The sequence below is a fragment of the Pinus tabuliformis genome, chromosome 6 (genome assembly GCF_031772625.1).
Source record: "Pinus tabuliformis cultivar Carrire ecotype Pingquan chromosome 6, CPIR1, whole genome shotgun sequence".
NCBI classification, from domain to species: Eukaryota; Viridiplantae; Streptophyta; class Pinopsida; order Pinales; family Pinaceae; genus Pinus; species Pinus tabuliformis.
In genome coordinates, this window is record NC_142292.1 from 601,725,493 (window position 1) to 601,738,414 (window position 12,922).

Genomic DNA, 12,922 nt, shown 5'->3' on the forward strand with positions numbered 1-12,922 from the left:
TTGCTGGCGGGATGGAAAAGCCTGCACCGTTTGAATGTAAGCCTCTTCAGCCGGGGAAGCCATTTCAGGAAACGATTCTCAACCATCGTGCAAGCAGCCTCTCTTCACAGATCTACAGGGGAAAGGGGAATACGGAAAGGCCTGCACCGTTTGATGGTAAGCCTCATCCGCACATGAGGCAAACCCAGGATACGGAAATCAATCTTGGCGCATGCTGCCTATCTTCACAGATTTGCAGGGGAAAGAGGCATACAGACATTTCTTCTTCATTTTAGATACAAAACAAGCTTATTACTGGCAAAACGATGCTTCAATGGGTAAGCCAGACGGATCTAGTGCAGAATCTCAAGCACACTCTGAGCATCAAACTTGGGATCCCCTCTGCTGCTCAATGGCTTCTTTATGAAGGTAAACAACTTGAGGATCCCTTTCCTATTAGTTTTTACGGCATTAAGACAGATGCATCCATTATTTTAACCCTTCGTTTGAGGGGAGGAGCTACTGGAGAGACATCCTCAGCTAAAGCATTCTCATATAAAGATGCAGTCCATGCTAAGAAGCCTGCAAAGTCAGATCCACAAGTACAGGCTCCACCCAAGCCTTTTCTGGTGGACAAATTGGAAGAGGTTCCCTCTGTTGAGATCTCTTACCCTGACCTGGCAGACGACTCCCAAAAATTCGCTGAAAGGGCCATCATCTGCAGATTCAATGGGCTCTGGCCACGCTCAAAGGATCTTCAGGACTGGATCAAAGACAACTGGACTCACCGCTGCAAGACTTATTTTTGTGCAAAGGGATATTTTATAGTTCTGTTCGACAATCTCGAGGACTACGAAGCGGCCTTAGAAGAAGGACCTTGGTTCATGGGTTCGGCAGGCCTCTTCTTAACTCCATGGTTCCCAGACTTTGATCTAGCTTCTGAAGTTATCACTAAAGCCCCTGTCTGGATCAGACTTCCAAATCTCCCAATTTACCTGTGGCGTACAGGAGTATACAGGCAAATAGGCAACGCTTTGGGTTGCTTCTTAATGGGAGATTACGAGAGGGAACAGCAGGGTCTCTACACATACGCGAGAATTTGTGTGGAGCTAGATTTAAGCAAAGGATTGCCAGAGCAAATCAATCTCAAGATCAAAGACACTGTTTGGACTCAGTTTCTAGACTATGAAAACACTGCCTTCCGGTGTCGCCATTGTCACCTAACAGGGCACCTTCAGAACTCCTGTCCATCACTGACAGCAAGATCGAAGAAAGGATCCTTCGCAAAAGCCAAGCCCAAGCGTTGGGCTCCCTGCCCTCCACCGCCTTCTGGGAGCTCCAGCACCCTAGATCCGGAGAAGGGGATAAGCGATTCAGAACCGAACCAGGTGCCTCAGCCGATGGATCCTCCCATGGATAATATGGGACGCACCCAGGACATTGCAATCTCCCAGAAACGCGCCCATGAGACCTCCTCTGAATCAGAAAAGGAATTCCCGTTGACAGAGAATTCCAATCTTCAAGTTGTCTTAGCTCATCCTCCCCATAATGGCTGGACAAAAGTTAACAAAAAGAAAGGGAAAAAACATTGTGTTGTAGTTTCTACCCCTATGGGGTAAAAGTCAGATAGTCAGTCTGGGATTTCTAGTCATCGGCTGTAGTTATGAGTCAATCTGTGATTTCATGTCATCAGCTGTAGCTATGAATCCTTTCTCCAGGACCGAGGTTGATGCTTCCATCATTTCCAGTCTGCCGGTCTCTTGCTTCTCCTGATTGTACCATATTTTTCTACTTAATAGATTTAGTCTTTATCCAGAAAAAAAAAAGAAACTACACAAAAAAAAACTTACATAAAATAAACTACAGTTATTGCAAAATTCCTTCAACATTTAGTGTGTAGCATTTGATATACATCTAAGTTTCAGTCAAAAACCAAATAAGAAAAACCATGTAATGAACTACAAAAAGAAACACAATATCATGTTGTCCACATACCTGGAAGTGAATTTATACAACTCTATAAATGGGAGTATCCTCCAGCTCCAATATCCTTACGAACTCATTGTGAACCACCTGGTTTTTCTCCCAACCATATCTAAGAAGAACTTCTCCCCCTGGAACCCTTGAGCTACGAAAGCTCACAAGCACTACCAAAAGACAACAATAGAGAGATTTGGAAGGCAAAGTAAGGAAGCAAATTTTTACTTCCTCTCAATACCACTCGTGGCCAACCTCAATAGCTAGAGATCTTAGGATTTTAACAATAATTTCAGATTTATTATGGAAGCAATTGACTCCTCTCCATATCTCTCCCTCTCACTATTTTGCTCAAGTCTCTTCCACTCTTCACCTCCTAATCCCCAAGTGAGAATACATGAGACTCATATATAGGAGGACCAACTAATTATTGTCATAAAAGAGGAGTAATGTGCATGCATTGGATTCCATTTAGAGGAGTGTAACTTATGCCATTAAGGAGAGTTATGCATGACTTAGTTAAGGAGAGTGCAAAATATGCATTAAAGAGAGCGTAAGAGGAATATTTTATGACATATTTTTAATGAGTGAAAAGGAATATGCCATTCTTTGATGAGTGCATAGAACAGAGTATAATGAATTATTTAAAAGAGAGAGAGAGAGAGAGAGAGAGAGAGAGAGAGAGAGCCATGAGAGTCGTGAAGGAGATGTGTGAATGATCGAGGTGGATGTTGGTGTTATAGACATTTTTGTGCCTTACAGCATTAGAGCATGAAATGTCCATAATCAAGGGATCCAAAGTCCCTAAACATGTTGTTCCTACCCCTAGAGGAACAAGGGTAGCAAACCATAGCAATTCACAGAAGTTCTCCACCTGAAACTGCTAAAAAACAAGCCAATTTTGGATCATGTCAACTGCTCCACTGAGCATCTGCGCTGAATGTCAACTACTCCACTGTCTACCTGCGTTGAATGTCAACTCCAACAAAGGCTACCTGCGCTGAGCGAGTTTGGACAAGTGGCAGGCTCATTCCTCAATGTGTCAATGCCCAGGAAGCTTCCAAAATGACACTTGTATCAGGGAATTCGACTGGTGATGAGTAAGAGGTTCCAAATCTCCAAGTGGAAGCAAGAACCTCCAAGTGGACTCAAGAACTGAGAGAGGGAGAGGACACTGGTCAGATCTCAAGCTGACTCATCCTCTCTCCAAAATAACTATATATAGATCTCTCCTCCATGAGATCTAGAGGCTGGAATTTTGTTATTGCAAAGAATTGTTGTTGGTTTGAGACTGGAATCATTGGGTGCTTAATGCTTTGAAGGGAGGTGAAGATAGGAATTCCATTCTGCTGGGAAGGAGATGCTGGATTGGAGCCCTCTGTGTTGTATCTCTTCCTGAACCTTGTTATTTATCAATAAAGCTATCTTGGTTTTCTCCTATATACTGATGTATCTTTGATGTATGATTGCATTAGTGTATTTGATTTATTTCTAATCCTGAATCATTTATGAATATGAATATCTGCCTTTGTGTTGTGTTCTTCTCTTGTCTCAAGTAGCTGTTCTCTTGTCGCAAGTAGCTGTTCTCTTGTGATCTTGCAGGAAGGCAAGTAGTTGTTCTCTTGTGGTTTTGCGAGGAGGCAAGTAGCTGTGAACATCCAAAGGAGAAGAGGATCTAGATCGAGGGACAAACGGAAGACACCGGTAAGTCCATTGATCTCTCTTCTTTCCCATTTCATAAAGGAAGAAACCAGAATAGCTATCTCTGTTTGTTGCTAAGGCATTGTCACACCTTAGGTGGATAGGATCGTCCTGCATAGGCATTTTTCCCCACAACAAATTGGCGACTCCACTGGGGAGATTTGTTTTAGTCATTTTATTTGTGTTTCTATCATTGTTCACCTCATAGACTCAACAGCAACAATTGAACTGCTCCTGCTATTCTCAGTTGCAAAGTAGACAGTTGTTGCCTTGATCCTTCACTGGATTTTGTCTATGATATGAACAATGGACTCACAAATGATTTGATGATCCTTTGTGATAGATCTTAGTACCCTCTCAAAGCATCCCTTTGATTATACCTTGCTTGTGTTTCTGATTTGGCCTGAAACTGTTGATTATTGAGCAATCTGTGACCCAGAACCTGTGGGAAACGAGAGTTTCTCCTTCAGCGCAACTGCTGTGAAGGCATTCTGCATTTCAACGCAGTTCCCGTGAAGGCTACCTGCGTTGAATGTCAAAACCACAGTGTTGAGGTTGCGCTGAACCAGTCTTGCCTTGTGTAGCTGGGGTTCTCTGCTCTCTGTTGCCCTGTTTTGATCTCTGTTTTTGCAGCCTGTAACCAGCATAGGTACCAGTCTGACAACTCCTTTTCTCTGCTTAAATTCCGCCTCCTTTTGTACAAAAAGATTGTGAGTGTTTTTATGTGTTTGTGGCATCATTTACAGTTTTCCTTTGCATGAGTGAAATAATCATCTTGTAGCCCTTGATTCAGATCTGTTGATTGTGATCTTAGGAGAGAGTTCATTGGCTGTTTACAGTTGATTATACATTTACTTTTGCTTATTGGTTTGAGTTTGTCTCTTTTAAGTGTCGAAACAAGCTGTTCATTTCGAAAATCGCAAAGTGTTGTAATCTCTTCTACCCTTGTTGATTTCGAAAAAGTAAACTTGTTTGTATTTGTCATTTAAAAGCAAATTCAAAGTTGTACAAAAAGCTTTCTTTGTAGGCATCAATACTAAGAAAGCGGAAAACAAACACCTGCATTGTGCATTTGCATTTTGATAAGTTTGCATGCTTGATTTAGGAACAGTGCATTAGAGTGTGCTGATTGCTCTTTGAGAAAAGATGGTGTCTTTCTTTTCCCTTAGTAGCTAGGATTTTCAAAGTTGAAAAGATATAAAGCTTGCTTATCATATTTAGACTGCATTTAGGAATTTGTATCATACATCTCGTGGTGAACCTTGAAAGGAAAACTTCTAAAAAGATCAACTTAAAATAAACTGAATGAACCTAACAACGCTTTGCAACATAACGCACAACATAGAGGTCTAGGCTAGAGACGTGTTCCGGCGTCGTTAAGCCTAGTGACTGTCGATCTCGTGGAAGGTGGGTGATTCCTCCTGAGGGACGATAGCGCTAGTACGGATTGTGCTCCCACGTACCGTCACGTATATATTGGGAGACCCCTATAGGCATATATCCTTTATCCTTAGGAAGCCGTGTCGGCCGCCCTACTGATCGCAATGCAGTGAACACAGCATTCACGAAGATCGACCGCCCGTACCCTAAAAAGTATTCTGCGGTTTTGCGAAAAGTTTGGCACACCCTCTACCTAGAACTCCAGAGTAGTTTCTTTTGGCTTTTTTTAGACTCTATAACAGAAAAAGTCCATCCGAGCATTTGTCACTTCGGGCTCGTCAAAACATCGAAGGAGACTAGAGTCATCTTTAGCTTTTTCTCGACTCTTTAAAAGTGAAAAAGCAAGTTGTGTCTAAAGCGTCGTTAACAATTTATTTTAAACGGAACAATCACCCATTATTCCCGCGTTGATCTTTAGGTTGAAAAGATGGAGCACACCAACCAAGGAATTCCCCTTGGTGGAAATCCTAGTCCCTTCTCCTCTTGGGGAGATGTTGGTGCACCCCACATGGCCACATTGTCGCTTCCAAGACTGACAATTGGCCTACCAGTCTGGCTCTTTTCAACCAATGTCGTTCAAAATACCACAATTCCTGAACAGTCGAGTCAACAGTTAGATCAGAAAAGAGTTGCCCACCAACCTTCCACTTCATCTTCCTCTCCTCCTTCCTCTTCGCTTGACGGAACTGGTCGAACAAAAAACCGGGTTCCTAAGGAGAAGAAGGAGAAGAAGAAGAAGGAGCCAAAGGTGACTGGGGGAAAACAAGTGTCATCTGACAAAAATCCACACACAGCACTCGCAAGGCCTAAATCGCCATGCGTCATATGCAAGGGAGACCACTTCCACTGAGATTGTCCCTGTATCCCCCGGATACTAAGAGACTGGTCCCCCCGTTTGCACAATTCGGTAGCATCGACCTCTGATAGCCATGTTGACTGCTCACCGTCAACTAGTGGGAGTGAAGCCCTAGGACAGAGCGGGAAAGCTAAATTTCCCTGCAGACTGTGTGAAGGCGATCACGCCATCCACCGTTGTCCCTTCTTAGACGAGGCAAAAAGAGTTCTGGAAGATCGCCCGATTTTACGAGCGCAACTTCCTCCTGGATATCAAAAACTCTTGCCAAGTCCCTCGCTAGTTGAGAACCCGGCTGACCCGCCCAGGTGGTCAGCCGAAGCACCTGTCATTGAAGACGAACCGTCTAAATCCATACCTGATGAAAGTCTAAAGGTTGAAACGGTAGTTGACCCGGTTTTGCCTTCAGAGGTTCTATCTTCGAATGACACCATCACAGAGGAGAATAAAGATGACACCGTCCAAATTCTCTTCATCAGCACTGACTCTGATGAACAAGGGGGCAATGCCACCATTCCTTTATCACAGGAAGGAAGTTCGTCAGGGCGATATCCAGCCGTATACTCGGTCCCACCACCAAGCAACCTGGTTGTGTCCTTTGACTGGAACCAACTAGGCAGACCCCGCTTGCCAGCTAGCATACCATTCAGAATTATCGTCCAAATATACAGAATGGTACTGGCTAGTACAGTTATTGATGAAGGGGCATCTGTGAGTATCCTTTCCTCTATTGCTTGGAAAGCACTTGGTTCGCCTGCGCTTTTGCCAATAATGAGAAATCTATCAGGCTTTGATAAGGGAACCAGTCGCCCTTTAGGGATCCTCCCCAATGTGCCCATAACATTGAAAGGGAAGACCATTCAAATGAACGTGATGGTCGTTCAAGGACCCTTGGATTATAACCTACTCCTTGGACGAGACTACATATATTGCATGGGAGCCATCGTCTCATCACTCTTTAGAGTAATGTGTTTTCCGCATGAAGGAAGAATGGTCAAGCTCGTGGACCAACTTTCATTCCCTGGATCACGCATCACAAGTAGTCATGAACCATCCCTAAATGGTCTATTCACGCAAGAAGTGTCTCAACCCACGGTCCGTCGTCCTGATGAGCGCGAGTAATCCGGGAGGATATGACTGGAACCCAGGGGGCATGCGTCCTGGTCTGCTTCGGCAGAGAACTTTGGGTATAGGGTAGGTTTCCGCGGGAGAATATGACTAGTCTGTACCCCGTCCGTAGAGGAAGAGGGGTTGTTCTAGAATAAGATTCTTTTGTCAAAGTTATGTGAGTGAAATAAACTATTTTTCACTCACCTTTGTCTATTTCGGTAGATATTGCCGAGGAAGTGTTTTGTTTAAACTACTAACGAGACAATCTTTGGGTAACCTGAAAGAGGTAAGCCTCTCTCGTTAAAACAAATGTTTTGACGGAAAAGAAGTAGAGGTAACTTTGAAATCGTACTTTATGCCTGGGGGCATGCAAACCTTTTGGAATGCAAGCAAGGGGTGGCTATTTATTTTTTAAATTTTTAGGTCCTCCCTTTAAACCTGTAGGTCTAACCCTTTAAACTCGTAGGATTAGTCGTTTCCGAACTTGCATAACGAAAGGATCCGGGGCAAAGCTTACGTGAGATGAAGCTCCATAAAAAATAGAATCTCAATGAGACGCTCTTATCATATGACTGGCATAAACAAGCAGTTTTAGCATAAAGTTCATGCTCGTTAAAAAATAAATGCAAGGTACGAGCAGTTTTAGCATAAAGTTCATGCTCGTTAAAAAATAAACGCAAGATCCGAGCAGTTTTAGCGCATAGTTCATGCTCGTTAAAAATAAACATAAGTTTGAGCAGTGTTTTGGCGCATTCAAGCTCGTTAAAAAATGAACCCATCCCGGTAAATAACCATTGTGTATGTAACCTTATCTGCCATAAAAGCCTTGGTCGTGTTTGCACCATCACCTCCACTTTTCATTTGGCCGATCGTTCACCTCCATCTGATTGTTTACCCATTTTGAGGAACAGCTGCGAAGAGTGATTTCACCTAGCCATCCTTGTGACACTGCCGTGATTGGAGAATTCCAACCTGTACTTGGAATCAGCTGCTAACCCTGTTTATCACCCGTTCCTCAAAAGACGAGTCTTCTTTAAGCTCTTTTCAACTGACTCGTAAAATATGAAAAGATTGCCGAGTTTTGGCCTTCCAGCTCGTTAAAGCGATCGGAAGAGCTATCCCTCCTCTAGATTTTAATCTTTTTGGACCTGAGGGATTATTGCACAAAAAGATCGAGCGCTTGTTTTGTTTGGCTCGTTAAAACTATCGAAAACTCATCCCTTCTGTATTGTTTTATAATTTTTCGGACTTAAGGGATTAGATGACGAAAAAGGAATTTTGGAGTTAACTTTACGTACCTTTTCAGACTCTCTAAAAATGAAAAGGGACCGAGTTGTCTTTGTCGTTAGACTCGTTAAAATCACTAAATAGCGACAAACTTGTCTTTAGACGAGAACGAGTTTCACTATCGCTAGGCTCGTTAAAACATAGCGATGGGCTTGCCCGAAGGGCAGGTTATAGAACAAGCATATGTTATCCTCCTCAAGCTTGACAAAAATAAAGAGGTACTGGTCAGCAATGACTGGGGAAAATTGGGAGAAAACTAAAGAGAACTTTGATGGTAGCAGGTCGCTCTTGAACATGACACTTTTCCTCCGTACCACAATCGGGTTGGGTTGTTTCATTCACCGGTCACATCACCATGGTCTCGCCATACCATCCATATTTGGGGTAATGCTACCGATCCATCGCATCAGTGTCGCCATATGTTCAAGAGAAGTCGTTCAGAAAGAGTCAATCGGGTCCCATCCACTGCCATACATTATCCTTCATCCATTCATGACCGCCACCCTGAATCATATGTCACAGATCGTTGTCACCTCCATTAAAATCATTAGCTCCGTTCCATGTCACTGATGTGGGATTCATTAAGGCCCTCCTTTGACAGATCGCTTCTTGTCGACATCAGCTCATTATCCAAGAAGTTGATCTAGGAACAACCCCTTCAGTACTTTGAAGCTTGCATGCCTTAATGGCAAGTTTCTCACTTCCGGCGACAGGTATACATCAATGACCTTCGACCAGAAGATTCTGCGTGGTGTTCGACGCCAAGTCCTTTATTCACACCACGTGAATTGTACTGCAGTACCTTGAGGGTCATTATCATTATCGGTGATTCCTCTCGCGCTTGTTAACGGTTTACATCATTGACCAGTAATCAAGCGATGTCTTTCCATGTTCGACTTCAGCGCAATTCTCACATGGATCGACTTGTACTTAGAGTAAAGATCGAACGAGTTTGAAGACCCTGGATCTAGTTTCATCCATCCGGGCTGCGATATATATTTAGGAAAAATAAAGACATTTGTCATGTACATGATTGCAGCAGATGATCATCCTACTCAAAGGATGATAATTTCACCAAAATTATCAGTCTACCATCAGACGATTGTCTGTGCTATGTACAAAAAATGAATTTATAAAGCTGAGCATGGGAATGCCCGCCTCAGCTAGATCATGAAAGCAGTATGAAAAATAATGTATTATATTGTATCTTATTACAGGTCTCCTCCCAGCAATTGGATGAACTTCGGACCCTCCTGGATAAAGCATTTCACCCGATAAACGGCCTCATACTTTAGGGGGCAACTGTTATAGACATTTTTATGCCTTACAGCATTAGAGCATGAAATGTCCATAATCAAGGGATCCAAAGTCCCTAAACATGTTGTTCCTACCCCTAGAGGAACAAGGGTAGCAAACCACAGCAATTCACAGAAGTTCTCCACCTGAAACTGCTAAAAAACAAGCCAATTTTGGATCATGTCAACTGCTCCACTGAGCATCTGCGCTGAATGTCAACTACTCCACTATCTACCTGCGTTGAATGTCAACTCCAACAAAGGCTACCTGCGCTGAGCGAGTTTGGACAAGTGGCAGGCTCATTCCTCAATGTGTCAATGCCCAGGAAGCTTCCAAAATGACACTTGTGTCAGGGAATTCGACTGGTGATGAGTAAGAGGTTCCAAATCTCCAAGTGGAAGCAAGAACCTCCAAGTGGACTCAAGAACTGAGAGAGGGAGAGAACACTAGTCAGATCTCAAGCTGACTCATCCTCTCTCCAAAATAACTATATATAGATCTCTCCTCCATGAGATCTAGAGGCTGGAATTTTGTTATTGCAAAGAATTGTTGTTGGTTTGAGACTGGAATCATTGGGTGCTTAATGCTTTGAAGGGAGGTGAAGATAGGAATTCCATTCTGCTGGGAAGGAGATGTTGGATTGGAGCCCTCTGTGTTGTATCTCTTCCTGAACCTTGTTATTTATCAATAAAGCTATCTTGGTTTTCTCCTATATACTGATGTATCTTTGATGTATGATTGCATTAGTGTGTTTGATTTATTTCTAATCCTGAATCATTTATGAATATGAATATCTGCCTTTGTGTTGTGTTCTTCTCTTGTCTCAAGTAGTTGTTCTCTTGTCGCAAGTAGCTTTTCTCTTGTGATCTTGCAGGAAGGCAAGTAGCTGTTCTCTTGTGGTTTTGCGAGGAGGCAAGTAGCTGTGAACATCCAAAGGAGAAGAGGATCTAGATCGAGGGACAAACAGAAGACACCGGTAAGTCCATTGATCTCTCTTCTTTCCCATTTCATAAAGGAAGAAACCAGAATAGCTGTCTCTGTTTGTTGCTAAGGCACTGTCACACCTTAGGTGGATAGGATCGTCCTGCATAGGCATTTTTCCCCACAATAGTTGGTGGCCACCCACCTATCTCATATAGACCCCCAAAACTGTCTCTTTTAGTTTTTCAGTTTCTTTAATTGTAGCATAATTTACTATTTTTAGCAGTTTTCGGGTCCTGAACTTCTGGAGCAACTTTTGAGGCCCTAAATGATGTTTTTTGGGAAATCTGGGAGAAACATGGGTCCATGGAGTGATGTTTCTCTTCTAAAAATTATAGTTCTCAGATAGATCTTTCTAATGAGCTATTGTACGTGTCAAAGGGAGATCGGGTGCCAAAGTTACAACCCCGGGAAATTGATGTACCAATTTACCCAAACGAGGCCCACAATTTGGTGTTTCATCTTCTAGGGTTAGGTTTTTGGATGTGAAGGGTTTTCCATTGTTTCTCAACAATAAATAGGCCTTCAAGCCTCATTGTAACACGGTTTAGAGGCATGTAGCCGCCACATATCTTCTTAGAGATAAGCTACCATCGCCCTAGCTAGTTTATTTCCATTACTGTTTGTAATCATATTTCAGTATTTTACATTAATGAAATGAAGTATTATTTCTGCTGCATATCTGTGTTTATGGTTATCTCTGTAACTTTTTGCGTTCCTGTTTAAATCCATATCAGTGGTATCTAAGCAGCTTGCTTTTTTCTTTGTTTTTATTTGCATGTCCCCAACGAGGTCAGGATATAAGGAGTTAGGGCTTGAACTTATTGAACCTTTGCAAAACTAGCCTTGCAAATCTCGACAACCTCCCATAGCAGATGAAAAGAAAGATGAGGAGGCAAGAGATCCTATCAAAATCTTACTCTAAGAAGCCCTCGAGTGGCAAAGCAATGCGATGATGGATAGCTTTGCGCAGATCCTTCAACGACTACCCAGAGGTAACGCATCGGCTTCCAACAACTACTCTAGAAACACCACACCATTTAAGGTACAAGTTAATTTTGAAATCCCCATCTTCAAGGGTCAAATAGACGCGGGTGTTGTAGATAAATGGTTAAATATGCTAGATGGGTATTTTTTTGTTCATGAATTTTCGAGTTGAGAAAAGATTGTTTTCACTCTTCTCAAAGCAGCCCCCCACGTCAAGGACTGGTGGGAAACCTACTGTGAGAAGAAGGATGAAAGCACATGCTCACTATTTTCAGCTGCACCCACTTGGGATTCATTTCGGGATGATATCAAGGAGGAGTAATACCCTATCAAAAGCTATGAGGAAAAATACATCAAATGGACCACACTGCGGCTGGGAAGGGACCAAGATGTGCTAGAGTTCACAAACATTTTTCATACCCTTCACACACAGTTGGGTATCAAGGACTCTGAGCTGCATTTGGTACTGAAATTCTGTGGCTGCCTACATAGATACATCCAGGAAGAGATGGAGTTCCTGAACATCTCCTCGCTCAGCACGGCGTATCGATAGGCTATCAAAATCGAGCAAAAGTTAAAACAGAAGAAGTGAGACTTTGGATCTGCAAATCTGAAGACCAAAGGACAATGCTAAGGCAGGGTGACCCAAGACAACCCGTCGAAGCTGCAAGAAAAGAACAACACCACAAAGTTGAACAAGGAGACAGAAAAGTGGTGTGAGTTCCACAAGAGCCCCACTCACAACACAAGTGAGTATCAGACCAAGCAGTCACTGGTGGCTAAGTTGAAGGCTTCAGAATCAGATGCATGTTCCAACCCTGAGTCAGAACATGACAACGATAATGGAAAAGGGAAGAAGATCATTGATGTGGAGCCTAGTGCCACTGTTGCCATCGCCAAGATCTAGAAGAATGAGCCTGAACATCTAGAGGAGGGGGAACGTCTTTTCCACTCACAGGTGTGGGTGAAGGGTTTGCCGCTGCAATTCATTGTTGATAGTGACAGCCAAAAGAACCTCGTTTCAGCAGAGGTCATGAAGCGGATGGGCCTACCAACTACATCACACCCGCAGCTGTATAGTATTAGGTGGCTTCATGAAGGACGAGATCTCAAATTTCACCAGCAGTGCCGCCTTCCCTACAACATCAAGCCCTTCACAGACGAGGTATTGTGTGATGTTACACCTCTGGATGTTTGTGATGTATTATTAGGCCAGCCATAGTTGTGGAGGCGACATGCTGTGTATGAGTCAAGGCCTCACGTTGTCATTATTTCTTTGAATAATTCATTATACAGGATACCAAAGGTAGC

General features: G+C 43.0%; 1 pseudogene; it reads left to right on the plus strand.

Annotated features, from left to right (window-relative positions):
- Window positions 1-305: 305 nt before the first annotated feature.
- Window positions 306-12,922, plus strand: part of LOC149259989 (cell division cycle 20.2, cofactor of APC complex-like) — an 83,000-nt pseudogene continuing 70,383 nt past the window's right edge.